Below are 21,593 nucleotides of genomic sequence, written 5' to 3'. Positions count from 1 at the left end.
CATCAATAATAAATGTAAAGGGTTCCAAACATACCAATAAAAAGATAAGAATCGTCACAATGATTTTTTTAAAAAGGCCTATTTATATGCTGTCTACAAGAAACCTACTTTAAATATATTTACAGAGGTAGTTTAAATGCAAAGAGATGGAAAAGATGCCATGCAAACGTAACTCAAAAAGTAAGGAAAATTACTAGAGATAAAGAGACATGATAATAGGTCGACCTAACAATTAGCTCCAGTACTTTGGCCACCTTATGTGAAGAACCGACTCACTGGAAAACATCCTGATGTGGGAAAGATTGAAGGCAGGAGAAGGGAGCGACAGAGGATGAGATGGTTGGATGACATCACTGACTCAATGGACATGAGTTTGAGTGAACTCCAGGAGACGGTGAAGGACAAGGAAGCCTGGCGTGCTGCCATCCATGGGGTTGCAAAGAGTGGGTCATGACTGAGTGACTGAACAACAGCAACCAATTAGATATAACAAACTCATATGTACCCAACAAGTGAGCTTCAAAATACACAAAGAAAAAATACATAACAAAAAATGGAAAAAAAACATAATTATAATTGGAAGCTTCTATACTTCTTTCTCAATAATCAATAAAACAAGGATATAGAAAATTAACAAGATTCAGAACTGTTCCAACTGACCTGACATTTTTAGAGCACCCCAGTCAATAATAGCAGAACACACATTCTATGTCCCTAACATAGGGAAATAGACTAACATAATTAATTAGTTCTAACTAACTACAACCATAGTTAGAAATTCTATAACACAGACTAACATAGACCGTATCCTGGGCTGGGGACAATTCTTACAGATTTAAGAGAATAAAGATTATACGAGGTATGTTCTCTGATCATAGTGGATTAAACCAGAGATCAAAAATAAAAAGATGACTGAAATTTCTCCAAGTACTTATAAATTAAAAAATACACTTTTAAATACATAACCCATAAGTTAAGAAAGAAATCTCAAGGAAAATTAGAAAATATGTTGAATTGAATGAAAATGCAACAAGTCAAATTCAACAAAGATGCAGGATATAAAATCAACATACAAAAACGTGTTGCATTTCCACACACTAGCAATGAACTAGCAGAGAGATTAATAAAACAGTTCCATTTACAACTGCACCAACAAAAATAAAATACACATGCAAAAAATATTTAACCATGGAAGTGAAAATCTATACACTGAAAACTGTAAGACGTTTGATAAAAGAAATTGAAGAAGATACAAATAAATGGAAAACTACTCTGTGCTCATGAATTGGAAGAATTAATATTGTTTAAATGTTCATACTACTCAAAGCAATCTACATATTCAATCCAATCTCTATCAAAATTTCAGTGGCATTTTTTACAGAAGTAATCAAAATTGTATGGTATTGGCATAAAAATAGACACACAAACCAATGGAACAGAATAGCAAACCTAGAACTAATCCCATGCATATATAGCCAATTAATTTACAACAAAATAACCAAAAATATACAATGGAAAAAGGACAGTCTCTTTAAAAAGCGGTGCTGGGAAAACTGGACAGCTTCATGCAAAAGAATGAAATTGGCCCACTCTTTTATACCATACCCCCCAAAATTAAGTCAAATGGATCAAATATTTGAACTTCTGACCTAAAACCATAAAATCCCTAGAAGAAAACACAGGCTGTAAGCTCCATGACATTAGTTTTGTTGATGATTTTTCAAGTTGGCGCTAAAAGGTAAGGCAGCAAAAACAAAAATAAACAAGATGGACGATATCACACTGAAAAGCTTCTGCTCAACAAAGGAAACCATTGACAAGATGAAAAGGCAGTCTACAGAGTGGGGGAAAATGTTTGCAAATAATATATCTGATAATAAGTTAATAGCCCAAATATATAAAGAATCCAAACAACTCAATAGCAAAACAAACTGATTAAAAACGGGGCAGGCAACCTAAACAGACATTTTCCCAAAGAAGACATACAGATGACCCCCAGGTACGTGGAAAGGGCTCGGCATCACTGACCGTTAATCATCAGGAAGCTGCAAACCCAAAGCGCAATGAGCTATCACCTCACACCTGTCAGAACGGCTGTCACAAAACAGACAAGAAATGGCAACAATCGGCAAAGATGTGGAGCAAAGTGAGCCCGTGTGCACTGTTGGTGGGAATGTAAATTGGTGCCGCCACAATGGAAACCAAAATGCGGGCTCCTGCAAAAATTAAGAACAGAACCACCGTCTGATCCAGCAGCTCCTCTTCTGGGTATCTACCCAGAGGAAAGCAAGCCACCGTCTTGAAAAGATGTCTGCATCCCTGTGTTCACTGCAGCGTTATTTACAACAACCAAAGCATGGAAACAAGATGGACAACGAATGGATAAAGAAACTGCGGAACCATAAATGGAAGATTACTTATCTGCGAAAAGCAGGAAATCTGCTATTCACGACAACACGGACTGAGAGCATCGTGCTGAGTGAAGCAAGTCAGACAGAAAGACAGACACTGTATGATCTTACGTGTGGATTATAAAAAAGAGAGACAGAGCACCAAGCTCAAAGAACTGAATGGTGGCTACCAGAAGTGGGGAAGGTGGGACAAAGTGGGTGAGAGGGGTTAAAAACACAGCTTCCAGTGGCCGTCATCAGAAGCCTGCAGACACCAAACGCTGGAGAGGGTGTGGGGAAGGGGACCCTCCTGCACTGGCATGGAAGTGTGAACGGGCGCAGCCTCTGTGGAGAAGAGGATAGCGCCTTTAAAAACTGAAAATAAAGCTACCATGTGATCCAGCAATGCCACTCCTGGGCATACATCTGGAAAAGATAAAAGCTCTTCATTTGCAAAGATACACGCGCCCCGGTGTTCACAGCAGCACGGTTCACCACAGTCAGGACAAGGAAGCGGCCTCGGTGTCCATCAGCAGGCGCGTGGATCAGACGACGTGGCGTCTCCACACGACGGACTGTTTCTCAGCCACAAAAAAGAAGGAAGTGGTGCCACTTGCAGCAACATGGATGGATCTAGAGATTATCACGCGAGTGACGTGGGTCAGGGGGAGATTATCACGCGAGGGAAGTGGGTCAGTGGGAGACAAGTATGGCACCGCTTAGGTGGGAAGACAAAAATTAATAGAAACGTATCAGTACACAAAGTAGAAACAGACTCGCAGATACAGAAAACAAACCCGTGGTTACCAAAGGGGAAAAGGAAGAGGGGAGAGACAGGTTAGGAGTATGGAGTTAACCAGATACACACAGAAGTCATGGGTTGTCTGTCCAAGCTTTTTCCAGCTGGTGTATTCTGTACTTCCCCATCCCTGAACACGTGAAGGTTCTTCCCCGAACTTCGCAGCTTCCCCAAACACTGGATTTCTCCCCAGCAAATGCTGGAAGACATTTTTAAACTCCGATTAGAAAGTGTGCGATACGTCATCTTTGTATTCATTTCTAAACACCCATTGAAGGACTTCTGGTCTGGCAACAGAATCTGTAGAGGTCAGGCCCTGCTTGGTTGGGAATCTTTCTGGCCATCTGCTGAGAGGTCCTATGGCTCTGCTTGAACAACTAGCTTGCAATATGGTGATGGCTGCTGGAGGTGAGGCTTGCAACACAGTGAGGCTGAGGCCCTCAGGAGACTCTACCGAGACCCAGGCGGGGCAGGGCTCACTCTGGGAGGAGAGGACACCCGGTCACCTGTAGGAGTGTCGCTTAAATCGGGATTTCAGGCTGGCGGGAGGTGAGCTGAAACGCAAGCCTGACAAAGGGTATCCTTTTCTGATTGGTGGCTGTTGTTTGGAGTGCAAACGGGACTGCTTTTTGTCTGTTTGTTTTCCTGTTAGAGCAGTAGCTTTTAGTTTTGTGGAATTTTTTAAAACATGCTGCTGTTTGTTTGCTTGCTTGTGTCACCTAAGCCCGGAGTAGAAGACATTTTCCCTAAGTTAAAATTTGCCTGTTTAATCAGCATTTCAGATTCCTTAATGCAGACTGCAGCTCCTGCCCACCTTCTACTACTGTTCTCTGTTGATAAAGTTTAAAACAGGTTGGAGCAGGAGCTTTTCAGTAGATGGGTCACTTTTCATTGAGAACCGAGGCCTGGGCTTCCCAGGTGGCTTAGTGGTAAAGCATCCTCCTGACATGCAAGAGACTTGGGTTCAATCTCTGGGTTGGGAAGATCCCCTGGAGGAGGAAATGGCCACTCATTCCAGTACTCTTGCCTGGGAAATCCCATGGACAGAGGAGCCTGGGGGGCCACAGTCCACGTGTTAGGGGAACTACACTGACAGAAACCGCCCACCCTGGCCAGGCACCATAGTAACCATTTTCATGAGTTGTTTTACGAAAGGAGGTCCTGGTAAGGAACACGGAACTAATAAGCCACCACCAACCGGAAGAGTTCGGGAAAGGTCAAAAGGAGACACCACGTGTCCGACCACCTCCCAGAATCCTTCTCACTGGCATCTATCTTGGCTGAACAAGGCATGTACCACCAGGAATGATTGGCTAAGGACAACCCGGAAACTAATCCCATCATCATAAAACCTGAGATCGCAGCCACAGGGCAGAGCTGTTCTCCTGGGTTCCCTTCCCCTCCTGCTCTTCACCTGGGCGCCCTTTCCCAATAAAATCTCTTGCTTTGTTAGCACATGTATCTCCTCAGACAATTCATTTCTGAGTGTTAGACAAGAGCCCAGTTTCAGGCCTGGAAGCGGTCCCTCTTCCTGAAACACGTGGGGTTGCAAAGAGTTGGACACAACTTAGCGACTGAGGCTGAGCACGCAGTTAGCACCTGGGAACTCGCAGGGGAAATTCTCAAAATGAGGATTTCAAGCTCAGGAAGACAAATTTGCTCCCTCCTGCTGTTTGCTTCTCTTCCCAACCTTTTGGAGGAGTTTGAGACTAACCTTGTTAACTCTGGGAGCTGGCTGGCTCTGGGAAACAGAGACTGTGATTGAGTTAAGAGGGTGGATAATAGGAAGAGAGATGATGAGCTTTGGGGGCCACATTGACATTCAGGCTCTGATTAGACTGGAGGAAGGGCGTTGCAGTGGCAGAGGCTGGCCTAGAGTTGATTGGATTAAAGTGTGACTGGTTGGATTACCTAATTGAGAAAGGAGGCAGCCAAGCAATCTGATTTATGTTATGTTTAATAAAGCGAACAATTTGGGGGGCTTAGAGACAGGAGATATGGATAACTTTGTGTATCTGAGCAGGGATAGTGCAGGGAGCTGGAGGTTTTCTGCTGGAGATCTTGAAGGTTAGGGTTAAGGAGGACTTGTAGGAAGGGCGTCTCCAAAGGTAGCAGCTATGAAAAGGCAGCTTCTGTTCAGGAACAGTGAAGAGTTCCTGAACCACGGGGACTGCTGGATGCTGGGGTGTGCGGGGTGTTAGGAAATAGGGGGTCCCATTATTAGAGACCTGATGGCTTCCCTGGTGGCCCAGCAGTGCAGAAGACCCAGGAGATGCGGGTTTGATCCCTGGGTTGGGAACATCCCCTGGAGGAGGGCATGGCAGCCTACTCCAGTATTCTTGCCTGGAGAATCCCATGTGCAGAGGAGCCTGGAAGGCTACAGTCCACGGAGTTGCAAAGAGTCAGGTACAACTGAAGCGACTTAGCACGCACATGCATAGGATTCTACTATCCAAGAGCATCCGTGTGTCAGCGTGTGTCTATAGAAGAACTCTACCCAGTGGGGTGCTGGTAAGTGTTTACCAGGCAACCTGAAGGTGGGGAGAGGCACGAGTGAGCTGGAGGGGTGAGGAGACACAGGAGGAAGGAGGGAACAGCTGTCCTGAGGATGAAATGAGTCAATCCATGTAGAGCACTTGGAACTCAACAAGTATCTGCTCTTTTCCTTATGCTCTTGGTTAATTTCTTTGAAGGAGCTTCTCAGTCTCTCAGTCATGTCCGTCTCTCTGCGACCCCATGGACTATAGCCCACCAAAGACCCTCTGCCCATGGAATTCTCCAGGCAAGAATACTGGAGTGGGTTGCCATTTCCTGTGACCCATTTCAGAACCTTCTGAGGGCAAAGGAGGACCTGCCCATCACTTTCCCAGCATCAGGGGAGGGGGCCGCTCGATCACACACTGGGGGAACAGCCCCCCCAACCCCGAGGTGCTCCCCAGCGGGCTCCCTTGGCCCCCGGGGTCAGGGGCCCGGAAACCTGGTGTGTGTGACCACTCTTACTTCTGCCTTAAGTCCCATATAGCTCTTCACAGCCTGGCCGCAGGTCCCGTCTTTGTTTAAGATTTTAATGTTTTATTCATCATGAAGCTCCTTATTCTAATGCTGATTTCTTAAAACACTGCATCATTAATCTTGACTGCTGGATTTTGGGGTGTCCCCAGCCTGTACCTTAACGCCCAAAGCAGATCCCTCACTCCCCATCCCAGCTCCAAGTGTGGGAGGGACACTTCTTTTCTCAGAGTTCCTGCCTCAACCCACAGAGTTTGCAGCAGAACCCTGGCCCTCTAGGGCAGTGGCCCTCAGCCTTGGGTGCAGACATCAGACTGCGTGCCCTAGGACTTCTGTGTCTCAGAGTTGTCCGCACTGAGCTGAAGTCACTCAACAGTTAGAGTTTTAAAGTGTCGGTGTTCCGACACCGCTTTCTGCTGTACGTGGTGATGCACTGTACCCAGCTGTCTCTCCAGTGTGGGGGGCGGCACTTTGACCTCTGACCTTGCTTCTCTGGCAGTTCTAAGAATAACTGTTGGTTTTTTGGTTTGCTTACCTTTTGCTTGTTGTTAGTGTGGAGTGCTGACTTCTGAGCTTCTTGCATGCCTGCACCAGAAGCCAGAGCCCCCACCCACAATGCTTAGAAGACTTCTAACAACCGCAGCCCCTTGAATACACGCATCCTGCAGCCGTCCGACCTGCCCCCGTTGGGGCTGGTGTTGGCGTCTCCCTGCGGGGCGGGGCCGACTCCCTGGGGACCCGTCCACCGGCCTCACGGGTCCCACCCCCTGGTTCCTGTCGTGGGTCTTCTTTCTCATCTGCTTCCTCTTTTTGATGGAGCACATCCTCCTGGGCTTTAGGATGAAGGGCTTCTGAGAAGTACTTGTTTTTAGAGCTCGAGCATCTAAAACGTATTCATTTTACCCTCCCACGTGACTAAGAGTTTGGCGTTTGGAAATCATATTCTGTCAGGACATTGAAGGCATTCTCCTAGTCTCATAGTTTGCTTTCTTGACTATTTCACTTAGCACCTGAAGCAGATCATGGGGGTGGGGATCATCACATCAAACCCGGGAGAACTTCCCTCCATCCCAGACCTCCAGGGACGGTCCAGCTCCCCCTTCCCCTGTGTGTCCAGGCTGCTCTGTCCGCCTGTCCAGTGCTCCAGCAAAGAGGCCTCTTCTCAGAGGCAGAAACCCTCCTGGGCCGAGTCATCTGATCCCAGAGCCCCCTCTCTGCGAGACGCCCCCTCCAGATGGAAGTCGTCCTGCTTGTTGTCCACAGCGCTTTATACTTGCCGTGTGCATTGCGTGAAGCTTTTTCCTCATCTCTGTGTGGTCAAGTCCTTGCACCCAGGGGTCAAGGCTTTACGATTCCTGTCTCCCCAGGCTGCCTGGACCACAGAACTGTTGGTTTAACTGACTTGGATGATGATATTTGCTCTGGGATATTCCAAGCACAGCAACTAGTGTGGGTGCCCGAACCTCAGCTGGCCCCTAACCTTTCCGGGTGGAATTCAACCCTGACGCTGTCAGGATGCCTAAGCCACAGTTTTGAAGGCTCCCACCCAGGGAACCCCGGAGGAAGGATGGCCGCTGTCTCCTCTGATGACGCTGATGGCTCCATACTGCATAGGACACCGCCCCCTCCAGATGGAAAGAACGCAGAGAGGGGATGGCAGAGGGAAGACTGTCCTCTCCGAGAGGTCTCCCCCTAGGAATGGCCGAATGCAGGGTTTCAGGCGGTGGCTTGTCTCCAGGACCCTCTGAGCCCCACACCTGCCCCCAGTCCTCTGGTCACGTCTCTGTCCCGAACCCTCTGACTCTCCCGAGAAGGCCAGCTTCCTGGAGTCTGGACCGCTTCACCACCCCAACACCCAGAGCCAACACTTGGATAGCTGCAGAGATCTCCATCCAGAGAAGGGGATGCAAAAACGGGGCTCCCTCCCAGCCCTGGAGAGAGATTCCAGCCAGAAGAAGCAAAGACGATCCGGGGAGGATGCCAAAGGCTTTGATCTCAGAGACCTCCCCCTTGCCTTGTGAGTCTGAGACACGTGTTCTCAGCTATCCTGGAGAAGGGTGTGGCTTTCACGCTCTCTCCTTTCCCCCGGGTTAGATGGCTGTGGCTCCTTATTGCTTCTCCTAATGGGCCGTCAGATACTTTGGTAGTTACACATCCTCACACAGGTGTACGGAGCTTAGATAATTTCAGGACGCTCAGGGACCAGCTGCCCACACAGGAACAGAGAGGAGCATTCATCTACATGCAGTTTCGTAATACGCTTTTAAATTTTACCATCGTATTGAAGCCTCCTCCCCACATCGTCTTCAGAAACACTCCACAAAATATTTTCATCTCAATTTCTTCCTTTTCATGCTTTTAAAATATATGTGTATAATCCATACATGTCTTCAAAATATGCAGATTTAGAAGATGCAACTTTTCAGCCGTTCTAGATTTTTTTAAATTACTGTTCTCTGTAATGATGGGCAGTGAAGGAAACACAGGTTTCGCTTCTGTTTTTCTGTAGTTGCTTTCAAATTAGCTTTTCTCTCTGGGGGAAGCATGTTCTGGGTGTTCTTTGTGGTAATTCAGACGTGTGTGTGTATATCCTGGGAAAGACGCCTAGAATCCTTTTCTTCCTTTCCTATTTTTTAAAAAAGTTTAAAGTCTACTAGCCCAAACGTGGGATGTTTTAGAAGGTAGAAAAGCCACCTTTCAGATCAAGCAACGGTGAGGTTAACTTTCTCCCTCGAACCATGCAGTTCAGTTCAGTCGCTCAGTCGTGTCCGACTCTTTGCGACCCCATGAATCACAGCATGCCAGGCCTCCCAGTCCATCACCAACTCCCGGAGCACACTCAAACTCATGTCCATCGAGTCGGTGATGCCATCCAACTATCTCATCCTCGGACCATTCGGACAAGACTTGTTGTGGTGCCTACCTGAGGCACCTCTTTCCCCAACTCGCAGACAGAGTTTCTGGAAGCTCATAGCTTCCAGAGTTTCTGCCTCCCTCATAGCTGTGAAATGGGAAGCCTTCTGCACTCACCTGATTTCATTTCAGTTTGGGGGTGGGAAGTAGGAGGGACGAAACTTTTTAAAAGTTATGGAACTACCCCTGCACCCACCTAGCTCCCTCGTGCACCTGCTATATTATTTGTTTTTTTAAGAGGATTAAAACCCATCCCCACCCAGACCTAACCACTCCTCCTTTGCTTTTCCAAGAGCCCATTAGAACGCGGGCCAAACCTTGGGCCCAGTCTGTCTGCCAAAGACAGAACCCTTCCTTGCTCAGAAACAGCGTCCCTCTTTCCTGCCTGTTGGTAATGTAGTAAGCTGCAAATTTCTCATTTCTAACAGGCCTCCTTCTCCTCATCACTCCAGCCACCTTTACTGCCTTTAAATCCTAGATGCCAGCTCTAGACCTGCCCCTCCAACATGAGGCCGCCTTTGAGAAAGAGTCATTCCTTTTAAGGTCCTTTGTGCCACGTCGGGCTCCCGTCAGACCAGCATGCCCTGCTCACGGGACCTCTGTGTGGCTTTGAGCAAGTGTGCTCAATGAGGCAATCGGCGGGTTGTTTCCAGGTTTTTATCTGGTGAGATAAGGGGACACGGATCAATCCCTCCCATGTCTCCATGGCTGCCTAGGAACCAGGGGCCCGGGACGGCCTTGGAAAGCCAGTGCAAAGTAGTATCTTCCCCAGAAAGGATGTTCTGATCTGATGGGCTGCACAGGGAGACTTTTCCTCTCTCCTGTCACCGGAGGATTGGGCGGTGGGGTCAGTGCTGGGGTCAGCGCTGGGGTCTGAGTGCCCGACGGGGATGGGCTGAGACAGACCGTTTGCAGGGGGAGCAGGGGCCCCGAGACCCTGCCTTGTGCACACAGGACCCCGTCTGCTCCAAGGACCGCAGAGGGGCTTGGAGTGGCTGACCCTGTGTCCTGTCAGGGTTCCCAGGAATTCCTCCCTGGGAACAGTGATCCCGGGAGTCTGCACTTTCCTCATGACACTGGCCAGCCTTTGTCATCTCCTCTGAGTCTCTACCACAGCTACACCCTGGGGTTCCACCAGCCACCAGTCCACAGCTTCAGGTTTCAGAAATGCAAATATTTAACCAGCAGGTTAGGGTGTTCTGGTTTGACATGTTAGTTTAGTCTTGTCTTTTTAAGGAAGTTAGGATTTTCTTTTTTTTTTTTTTTAAACAGCAGCGGCGTGGGCGCGTACAGCGGCACCCCCACGGCGCCCGCCGCCGTCGCCGGCCCGGGGTGCGGGTACTGCATGGCTGTGCCGCGCTCCGGCCCCTCGGAGAGCTGGAAGTTAGGATTTTCAAGACAGTCGTTTCTAACTGTATCACCCACACAAGGTCACGGATAAAGTCTGTAGGATATAAGGTGATTTGGTTCAAGATGCACACTTTGAGCTTCCAAACCCACTTTGTCTTCACATAATCATTTCAGCCTCCTTGCCAAAGAGTTCGTGGATAAGATGGACCATTCTGAACTGTGCTGCTGAGTGGAGATTCAAATCTCCTCATTCACACTGACGGTCTAAATACGCCACGACTAATCTCAATTTCTATTGTAAGCAGCTATCGAGAAAAGAATAAGGAAGTGAGATCAAAGTTTAAAAATGCTGTTCAGGGCAAAAAATGTGTGTTTGCAGTCTGTCTTCTTCCCTCTTGTTGTATGTGATTTCACATCAGAAGAATTTCTGCTGCAAGTCAAACTCAGTTCAGCGTTTGAAATCGGCACCGACAGAGTGCTGGGGAGGAGGCCTCTCACCTACGAGGCCAGCCTTGGAGGATGAGCTGGTGGTTCTTAGACTCTTAGACCCGGTGACCATGAGTCCTGAGAGCGCCTCGCAGCGGTGAAGCCCTGCTGACCCCTACCCAAGACGCTCAGCTCAGTTGACCTCCAGACGATGCTATTGCAAACAAGGGCTCTGTAGGGGAAAAGTCACTCCTAGTCCTACTGGTGGCAAGGTGACCACTCTCAAGGCTTAATGCTGGGTTAACAAACCTCCAGGGTAACCTTCAGTATCCGTGCCTCCCAGTAACCACATCCTCGTGAAGTCCCTCCCATGAGAAATCAGTGCTGGTCCCGCATGACCCAGAGAATGTGCGGAAACATAATGTATGCTTCATAATACATGAAGACAGCATGGGGCTTTCCAGGCCAGGCCGTGAAGACATTGAAACTCCCACCTACAACCCAGATTTCGCAACGGCGGCCCTGTGACCATTTTGGACCAGCTAACTCTTCACTATGGGGGCTGCTCTGCGCATTGTAAGGTGTTTAGTAGCATCCCTGGCTCTACCCATTAGACGGCAGCAGCATCTCCTGCTTGGCCGTAAAAATCAGAAGTGTCTCCAGGCACTGCTGAACTGGCCCAAGTTGAAGACCTCTGACTGGACTCGACTTGCTAGCTCTGGGGACAACGGGCCACCGGATATTGCGAGAGCGACACGTGAGGAAGAGCTGAGACCCCCAGCTGGCAGCTGATTCCATCTTGCCATCCCTTGGGGGGAGCCACCTGGAGAGGGACCAAGCCACCAGAAGGCGGGGGGAGCTGGCCAAAAATTGATGGCTAACTCCACGGGAGCCAGAACCATCCAGGTGGACCACTCCCAAATTTCTGACACAGAAACCGAGAGAGATAACAGATAATGACTACGTTGTCAAGGCCATGGGGTTTGGGGGCGACTTGCCTGGTTGGTTTGTTCCGCAATTGTTGTTGAGGTCTGAGAACTGGCTGCATGTGGAGCAGACGTGCACATCCTTTTTCTTTCCCTGACTCTTCGCGACCCCATGGACTGCAGCACGCCAGGCCTCCCTGTCCATCACTAATTCCCGGAGTTTTCTCAGACTCATGTTCATCGAGTCAGTAATGCCATTTAACCATCTTTTCCCAGCATCAGGGTCTTTTCCAATGAGTCAGCTCTTCACATCAGGTGGCCAAAATATTGGAGCTTCAGCTTCAACATCAGTCCTTCCAGTGAATACTCAGGACTGATATCCTTTAGGGTGGACTGGTTGGATCTCCTTGCAGTCCAAGGAACTCTCAAGAGTCTTCTCCAACACCACAGTTCAAAGACATCAGTTTTCTTTATGCTCAGCTTTCTTTATGGTCCAACTCTCACATCCATACGTGACTACTGGAAAAACGATAGTTTTGTCTATGACTTCGTCAGCAAAGTAATGTCTCTGCTTTTTAATCGGCCGTCTAGGTTGGTCATAGCTTTTCTTCCAAGGAGCAAGCGTCTTTTAATTTCATGGGTACAATCATCAGTACCTGGGTCTGAACTGTCTCCACAGGTTATGGAGGATATGACTATCCCTAACTGTTTACAGACCAAACCTACACGCTGTTCCTAAACCAGGCGAATACCCTGCTCCCGCAGGTGGGACATCAAATGTGCAGGCCTAGACAGGGAACGGGGCCCCTGCTCGTTGCTCGTTGCCAGCTCATTGCCAGTTGCTCTGCTGTGAGGCTCTGGGGCCGGTTGTTTGCCCGAGTTGTTGGCAAGGCAGCTTGGAGGTATTGTTTTTGTTGTATGTTTTACATATGTTACCATTTGACAATGAATTAAGGTCTACATATTTCCATTTTTTAGCCACAGTGAGCTGGAAAGGGCTATTCAGCTTTCGTTTTCCATACTGTCAAGAGAAATGTATTATCCCACTTTTGTTTCTACTGTCATCAAATGTATACCGCTCCATTTTATACCGCAGCCAACAAACATGTGTATTATTCCATTAGCAAAACAGTCTGCTGATTTTAGAATATCTAAATTCAATTATCGAGTTCTACAATTATTAATGTGATTTTCCTTAAAATATATGAGAGGGGAGAGAACTGGAAACTAGGGAGCAAAGAACTATAGATTCTTATTCTTTGGTTTGGTTCTAAAGTTCCGCACCAAGAGATGATGGAGCATTTATTTGAGAGAAAAGAACAAAAAGGAAAGAAAGAGGAGTAAGAAGACCACTCAGGCCCTGGAAGGAGCCCTGCGCCCTTTCTGCGCATTATCTTTAACTCCTTCTCTGATACGTAAATATTTCACACGGTTATAATCCAAGCGCACATACACTTCATGGACTACTTTTCCGTAAGATATTACACAGCTCTCTGTTTCAAAATAAAATACATAGTTGCCATCTTCGTGGTGGCATAATATTCCATGATCTTGATACACTGTCATGTTCTTATTGCTGGATATCTGGTTTGTATGAATCAGACTTGTCACAAGATATGACTTCTGAGAAGATCTAGAAATATTGTCAACAGATGGCTTATGAACTGACTTTGATATTACAGTGCCTCTGTTGATGATTCTGCAGCAAAAATGTAACTCAGGATTGCTCACAGGTTGGTTCGAAACATGGGTATTATATATACAAACAGAATTTACAGAGAGATACATGGAATTCAAAAAAATGACAAGAAATGAGATGTAGGTGAGACAGAAAAGGCCAGCTATACATAGAAGCCAAATGCAGCCAGATACATAAAGACTTTTCGGTCACATTACTCATCCACATGTTAGAGTTTTCATGGCCCACGAGTTTCTCTGTCTGAATCCATGATTCTATTTAATCTTGAAATACTGAGCACATCCTCCAGGTTTTATGTCTCTATACAGCTAAACTGTTTCTCAGTTTCTCTCCAAGATTTATGCTAAATCCATACCGCTAGATTAAAGCAACAGTGTCTAAAGTGAAAGGCAGGGATGGAAAGTGGAAAGTAAGGTGTTTTCCTAGTTAGAGAAAAAGACATAGAGGATCTCAGGAGTGACTTTGATTTATGGGATGGTGGATGTTTGAGAAGGTAACCTGGAGAGGAGTAGAGAAAAAGGAAGGAACTGTTTCTGTGGTCTGGGCTTTTATGAAGAGAGACTGAAAGAGCTACACGACGCCCTTGTGTTAGACACTTATGTGTTCAGACTGTGTCTTAGGTCGTAAGGGGCTGAAGTTGTGCTTTTAAAAGAACCAGGTTCCCACCCTGATCCCAGCTGAGCAACAGGGCAAATGCCATCTCCCGGGAACGTTTCAGCCGGCGGAGTGACAAGCTGCAAAAGCGTCCTCACCGACTCTGCTCTGAGAGGAGCCGAGACGAACTGCAAAAGCGTCCTCACCGACTCTGCTCCGAGAGGAGCCGACGCTTCTTTGGTTTTCTTCTCTCCCTCATGGGCCCAGCTGTGACTCCAGGCCAACCTTGAAAACTTACCCAAACTGTTACACAACAAGAGGAGCTGTCTGCTAGAAAAAAGGTCTCTGTAGATGATTTCTTCTCTCTGAGACTCACAGTGGTGGCTCGTGGGATGGTACAAAACCCAAATCCTAGTTCCAAGCAGGGCGATACCCTGTGAGGTCCCGTCAGCATCCCCTGGAGTGTATGCCTGCAGGAAAATGCAAATAGCTTATTCCTCAGTCTTATCTGCTCTGATTAAATGGTACTTATCTTCAGCCCTTGTGTGAAGGGAACTATCAAACTGTGTCACGCAGATCGATATACTTGATTATATACCAGTATCTATGTGGTCACTTCCCTGGTGGCTCAGTGGTAGAGAATCCACCTGCCACGCAGGAGAAGTGGGCTCCATCCCTGGGTCGGGAAGATCCCTGGAGAAGGAAATGGCTACCCACTCCAGTATCCTTGCTGCCAGAATCCCATGGACAGAGGAACCTGGTGGGCTATTGTCCATGGGATCGCAAAGAGTCAGACATGACTTAGTGATGAGCCCAGGTGGGACAGTGGTAAAGAATCCTCCTGCCAGTGCAGGAGACCCGAGAGACTTGAGTTCAATCCCTGGGTTGGGAAGATCCCCTGGAGAAGGAAATGGCTACCCACTCCAGTATTCTTGCCTGGAGAATGCCATGGACAGAGGAGCCTGGCGGGCCACAGTCCCTGGGGTCGCAAGAGTTGGGCACGACTTAATGACAACATACCACATTCACATATACAGACACCTGTGACCATTTCTATGTCTAATTCTGGGTGTGTTAACACACACACACACACACACACACTATATGAGCTCATACTGACACTTCCGATTTCATTCTGATCCTCCCCCTTCTCCGGGGTGGGCACCTGGGGCCGCTCTTCCTGCGGAGAAGCTGCCGTGGCCATGGGATCCAGGGAGAGGCCACACCCAGCCCGTGCAGAGGCCGGATGGACGCAACCCAGTGACCACAGGGTTCCACTCGTCTCTTGCCACACCTTCAGGATTCGCAGCACAAACACAGTGACTCACAGGTCCCGTGGTCAGGAGTCCAGGTTCAAGGAGCAGGGCAGCTGCAGGGCCTCCTCTGGCTGGAATCTGGGGTCTCCTCCGAGCTCTCCGGTACGGATGGCTGTCAGGCCCTGGGACCGTCTGGATGCAACTCTCAAGCCCCTGCAGGCCCCCTCCCTGCCACAGAGGCTGCCCCCTGACTCCAGGGCTCTGCGTGGCCAATAGGACAGCCTCTGCTCCAAATCCCCCTTGTCAGGAAGTCCTCTGTGAAAGGGCTCCCCTGCTTAGGTCAGGCCCACCCAGGGCAATCTTACTTTTCATGACCTCAAAGTCAGCTGTTTAGGGACCTGAATTACATCCATAAAATCCCTTTATCTTCACCATGTTATTTAGTGTGTTAGTTGTTCAGTCATGTCTGACTCTTTGCGACCCCGTGGACTGTAACCTGCCAGGCTCCTCTCTCTATGGGAATCTCTGGGCAAGATTACTGGAGTGGGTTGCCGTTCCCTTCCCCAGGGCATCTTCCCAACCCAGGGATCAAACCTGCATCTCCTTCTTGGCAGGCAGATTCTTTACTGCCTGAGCCAGCAGGGGAGACCTGTTAGTGTACAGGGAACTTAATGACAGGAGTCAGATTCCACTGTATTCACAAGTCTGGCCCCTGGCAACACGAAGTTATCCAGAAGCTGTGCATGGTGGGGCCAGAGAGGGAATCCTGATTCCTTGAGCTAGCCTGACCCCCTAGCTTTTTTTTTTTATGTACTTTTTAATTGTGGTATAAAGCACAGAACATAAAATGCACTGTTTTAATTCATTTTTACTTGTGTTGTGAGTTCAGGAGCATCAGGTGTGGTCATGGTGCTGGACTCCCACCCCCTCCCTCGATCCCCACAGCTCTCTCTAGCCTGTGAAACTTAACCTCCATGTAGACTGATCACCGCTGCCCCGGTCCGGCCTCCCCCGACCCCACCCCCAGCCGGGGCAGGAGCAGGGAAGCCGACAGGCTCGCCCAGTTCGCTCCTAAGCGCAGTCCTGTTGGAGCCTGCTTCCTGTCCCATTCAGCGTTGGCTGCGCATCCGGCCTGCTCTTTACAGGACCCGTGTAGCTCACCCCCTGAGCTGGGACCCTGTGTGCAGGGCAGGATACAGAGGAAGAGACGAGTCAGGGGATGGAAACAGGACGTGCCGCCCGACTCCGCGCTTCCCACAACTCTGGACGCAGTGAAACTTCCTACTCAGTCAGCAAGACAGGGCAGTCAGTCTCTTCAATTTGGGAAAGGAACCAAGCCCAGACCAAGTGAGGAACCTCGTGCCCGACATCCAAACGGGGATGGCAGCGTCTACACGTGTTAAATCACCACCCCTCATGTAGACAGCTTACATGGCAGTTATCTTCAACCCAGGACAGCTGCAAGACTCTGGAAAGGCTTTAGTGCTGCAGGAACTGCTCTCAAACTGCACAATAAAAGATCGTTCTTCAGCTTATTGGAAGCTTCCCCCTTCATGGATGTGTCATTACTGAACAGGGTGAAGAACGTGACTTTGATTCTGTTTCTTTTTTTAATTTGTATTTCTTCTGTTCTGTGTCTGACGGAAGCTGTGGGCTGTAGGTAAAACCTGCTTTTCACATCCCAAGAGTCTTAGGCCCAGCTGGGCCAGTGCAGAAGGGAATATGGTCCCACTTTCTGGGGTCTGAATGCTGTGTTTTGTACCCTGCAAGATTGCTTTAGCTCTGTTCCCGAGTCATAATTATTTCCAGACAAGATGCTGGCTTGGCCGCCAGCCGCGGCCCTGATGCAGCTTTTGAGTTTTTCAAGCAGCAAACACAGAGCTATCCTCTCGCCTTCCGTGAGTGCTTGGTAACGTGGCAAAGGGAGAACTCGTAATTTCCAGCTATGATACTGTGTTTCCAGGATAAAGTAACTTGTTGTTCAAATTCCAAAACCACATGCGTAGAAACTATCATTTTCTATGTGGACAGGAACTCTCCTCTGCAAGCAGAGTAAGGGTGACCGTGTCAAAGGCCTCTCTGCTTTTGAACGTTGAGGCCCGTGAGGTGGCGAGCCCCCCGGGAGAGGGTGGGGCTCAGCCATCTGTGAGCTTTGTGTGTGGACATGGACCGGGCAGGCTGGAGCCCCGGGGACCTCCGACAGGTCGGCTGGGGACCCCAGTGGTGCCTGGAGCACTGAGGATCTTGGGTGTACCTGGGCTTAACTAACACAAATTCAAAAGACTTCCTGCTTAGAAAAAAAAAAAAAGAAAGAGTAGGGGCTATTTATATTGCCACTTCAATATCTTCAATGTACCTGAAGATAAAAGAAAATTCCTTAAACGTAGAGAACTACAGCTACCAGTCCCCAGAGATGCGAGTGCAGCTGTTTGCACGTCCTCCTCCGGAGCGAGAGGGGATCCAGGGTGAGGACGTCAGCACGCTGGCCACTTCTGTGGACGCGGCCGTTCGGGTGGACACACTCTGTGGTCTGACCGTGTCCTCTGTGTCCCGAAGGCAAGTAGGGGACGGGCCCTGCAGCTTCCGTGAGCTGTGCCCAGCCCGGGACTGCGTGCACACACACACACACACACACACGCTCACTGACACACACGCACGCACACACACGCACAGTGTCTGACCGGCCCAGCCTACCTCACTGAGCGTGCTGAGCCTCATCTCTGTCGACAGCTCCCCCGCGGCCCTTCGAGCCTCTTCACCCCAGCCCCTCACCCCCCACCGTGGCCTTGGGTCACGGTTCCCAACTCTGCCCTCTCTCCTCTCCGCAGAGGCCCCGGGACCTTGACTCAGAGATGCCCTCGGGCCCCCCAGCTGGTTCCCACGTCCGCCCATCGGCACAGGGCCGGGCAGCCCCGACTAGCCAGGGCGAGTGGGTCTGTCTCCACCCATGACTTCACAGATCTTCTGTGCCCACATCCTGCTCCCCAACTTTCTGCAAGGTCGCTCAAGGTCACTGAGATGTGCTTTCCCCTTCCTCATGGTCAGTGGCTCCCACACGACCTGGTCTCCCCATTGGCCTAACTCCAAGCTAGGAGCAGAGTCCGACCAAGCCTTGGGGAGGAGACAGGCAGCCTGGTTCAGCCTCACCGAGATGCCTGTGCATTACAGCTGCAGCAAATATGCGGAACGTGAAAAGAACTTAGAGAATTCTACCAGAAACGGCACTGGGAAGTCCATTTACAGGGGACAGAGACGGCAGGAAGGAGGTGACACGGAAGCGAATGTAGGGGACAAGTAGGTAAGCCACGCTGTTCCCAAGACCCAGACACAGCGAGTCCAGACCCGGACTCGGCAAGTACAGAACCAGGCGCAGCCTGGCCGTCGAGAAAATTCTCCCTGGACAGCCTGCCCTCTGGTTCACACTTCCTGCCTAATTCCCCCGTGAGTCGTGTGACCTCAGCCAGAGGTAAGGAGGCCCCGGAATTCACTTGGGAATTAATTCAACCCTTAATTTTTGGAATGATATCATCATTTCCTTAGTGAGCACATGGCATTAGTCTTGAAGAGATGCAGAATTAAGTGTAAAAATAATGAAGATAAATCAAACCTATTCTTTTTAATATTGGTACCAAGAAAAAGTCTGTGGATATTTGTTTTTTCCCCCCCATTTGTTATGTTTATGAGTATTTTGTGTGCTGGGTTGCCAGGTCAAACTTGAAATTCTAATTTAAAACATTAGTTTAAATAGTTGACAGATGATGATTTTATGTTGACATTTTAAGGAAATATAAGATTCATTATGTGTCCAGAGTTTATTTGTTATTTTTCCAGGAATAATTACTTAAGTGTTTGGCATGATTTGCCTGTTCATCAGACAATTAAGGAAATAAAATTATTACATTTACAAATGCTGTTTAAAAGGTTATTTAGCTTTTTAAAATAGGACCAAAGATTAATCAGAGGCCCTCTTTGAAAAGTTATTAAATATTACTAGATTCATTGTTGAAAATAAAGTTTGCAGGTTGAATGGCATGTAAGTGTCATAAAGGGACACTGCCATAGTGTTAATTAAGCATTCAAAACATTCACCAGTTTTTATTGTAAGTTTACCTTTTATGAGACTCTTTGGCAAGGATCACCTTTCCTTTCACTGAAAAGGCCATTTCAGACACTAATGAGCGCACACTCACACCAGAGTCCAGGGAGTCCAGTTCGTGCTCCCGGAAGGCTGCTGTTACCTGTGCACTGAGTCGCTCAGCCCCTGTGAGCCTCAGTCTCCTCATCTGTAAAATGACACAACAGCAGTTACCTCCTGCGGTCAACTCTAAGGGTAGAGTGAGACCAGGTGGGTGAGAGAGGCCCTTGCCAAGGACCCCCACAGCAGGCACCCGCACTTGTCCCATCCAGGAGGACTACGATCAAAGAAGCATAGCAACCTTTTACCTGGGCCACGGCCTTCCTGGATTTCATCAGAAATTTATGTCGTAAAGGAAACTTGCACATTGTCTTGAAAGCCTGCAACGGCTCCATCTCAGGGGATGAGCCGAGGCCAGGGCTGTGGCCCACTGCCCGTACCCTGGCCCCTGCAAGCCACCTGCATTCCCCCTGACCTCATTGCCTGCCGTTCCCCTGCTGCTCTGACCCCGACCTGCCTGAGTGACCAGCGTTTCCCCTGCCTGCCAGCGTTTCCAGCAGGTTCTGCATGACCCACCCCCTCCTACTCTCAGGCCTCTTTTCAGATGTTACCTGAGCCCCCTAAAAAGCCCACCATATCAGCTCCATCCCCTGGATGCCCATGGCCATGCTGTTCTTTTCCTCCAAGGTCCTCGTCACCATTTAGTAAAACACCTATGCTGTGACTGTCTCTGCATTCATCCATAATGCGATAGGATGCAGAGCAGGGAGTGTGTTCCCCACCATGAATCTGACAGAGTGGGAGCCGCCCCTTGAAAGAGCAAAGGACGTGAGACAGGCAGGCCCAGGACTCGGGCAAGGTGGGCTTCTGAGACTCGCCTGTTTGGTCCTCATGTACAGATCGCTGGACCTCCTGACTCTGTGCTTCCTCCCGTCCATGGGGCGAGCAATCCTGTGGGATGCGGGGAGCCCAGGATGACTCAGGGTATAAGGGCGCGTTGGCTGGAAGGCGGTGCGGTGTGTTATCACCAGCTGGTGACATTTCAGAAGGCTGCCCAAGGGTGCACAGCTATAAACATTTTGAAGTTGAAAATTGTTTTCCCTTATGGGACAAGGCTGTGGGCCAAGAAGGACTCACATCAGCGGCACTCAGCCCTGTCACATGATACGGGGAAGAACAGTCACATGGATTGTCTCAAAACTGGTGAAAACTGGGCCCACCTGAAGATTCTGGAGATGTCTCAGGAGGAAATTGTTCGCATCTTGGGAGCTTGTCTCTTTGCTCTGTGAATGCCTGGCCAACGTTCTCTCGGTGGGGGTCTGAAAAATTGTCTGATGGGGAGAAACTCGAGGAAGTTCATTACCTCTGATGATAGAACGATTCTCTAAGTGCAACGACTGTGTCCAGCAGGATGGCATGCAAGTTCAAGAGAGAGAACAAGGGTTTTCCTCACTGTTTATACGGGGTCATTGAGTCCCCATTTTTAAAACTCTTCTCATCGAATTTAGAGACCAAAGGTCTTTCTCTCAGAAACGGAAACTTTTGTACAGGAAGATTCCAGGCATATTTGCAGGAACTAGGCTGGTGTGACAGGTCACCTGGGCGGCTCTACAGCATGAGGACAATGGTCTGACTAGCTGAGGCCACAGGTTCAAATACAGCCAGTTCCTCAAACCAGTCACCCTGGCACGAGTCCACACACCTGCGCTCGAGCTGACCGGGGGCCAGGTTCACTGGGGGGCAGGGTAGGGGGTACAGCTAAGTGTCAGGTTCCTGGGGACACAAGATCACATGTGAGAGTCTGGAATGTTCTAGAGAAGGTGGGGGGAGGGTGTCAAATAAAACTCCAGTGTTATCCTGTTTTTCAGCAATTTAAGGACAAGATGCGTGTGGATGGGGGCTCAGGACAAGAGGTGAGTGCCACCTGGTGGACGAACCCGGAGGTCCTCCTGGTACCCAACCTGCCCCCTCTTCCCAGCCCCCACCTGCCAAACTCACCAACTGACTCTAATGTGGCAGATGGAGCATACACTTGACAATATTCTTTCATGTTTTTCGAAAGAAGGATAATTTAAAAGCTAATAATGAATTTCCCC

The sequence above is a fragment of the Bos taurus genome, chromosome 23 (assembly GCF_002263795.3).
Source record: "Bos taurus isolate L1 Dominette 01449 registration number 42190680 breed Hereford chromosome 23, ARS-UCD2.0, whole genome shotgun sequence".
Lineage (NCBI taxonomy): Eukaryota > Metazoa > Chordata > Mammalia > Artiodactyla > Bovidae > Bos > Bos taurus.
This window is presented reverse-complemented; position numbering follows the sequence as displayed.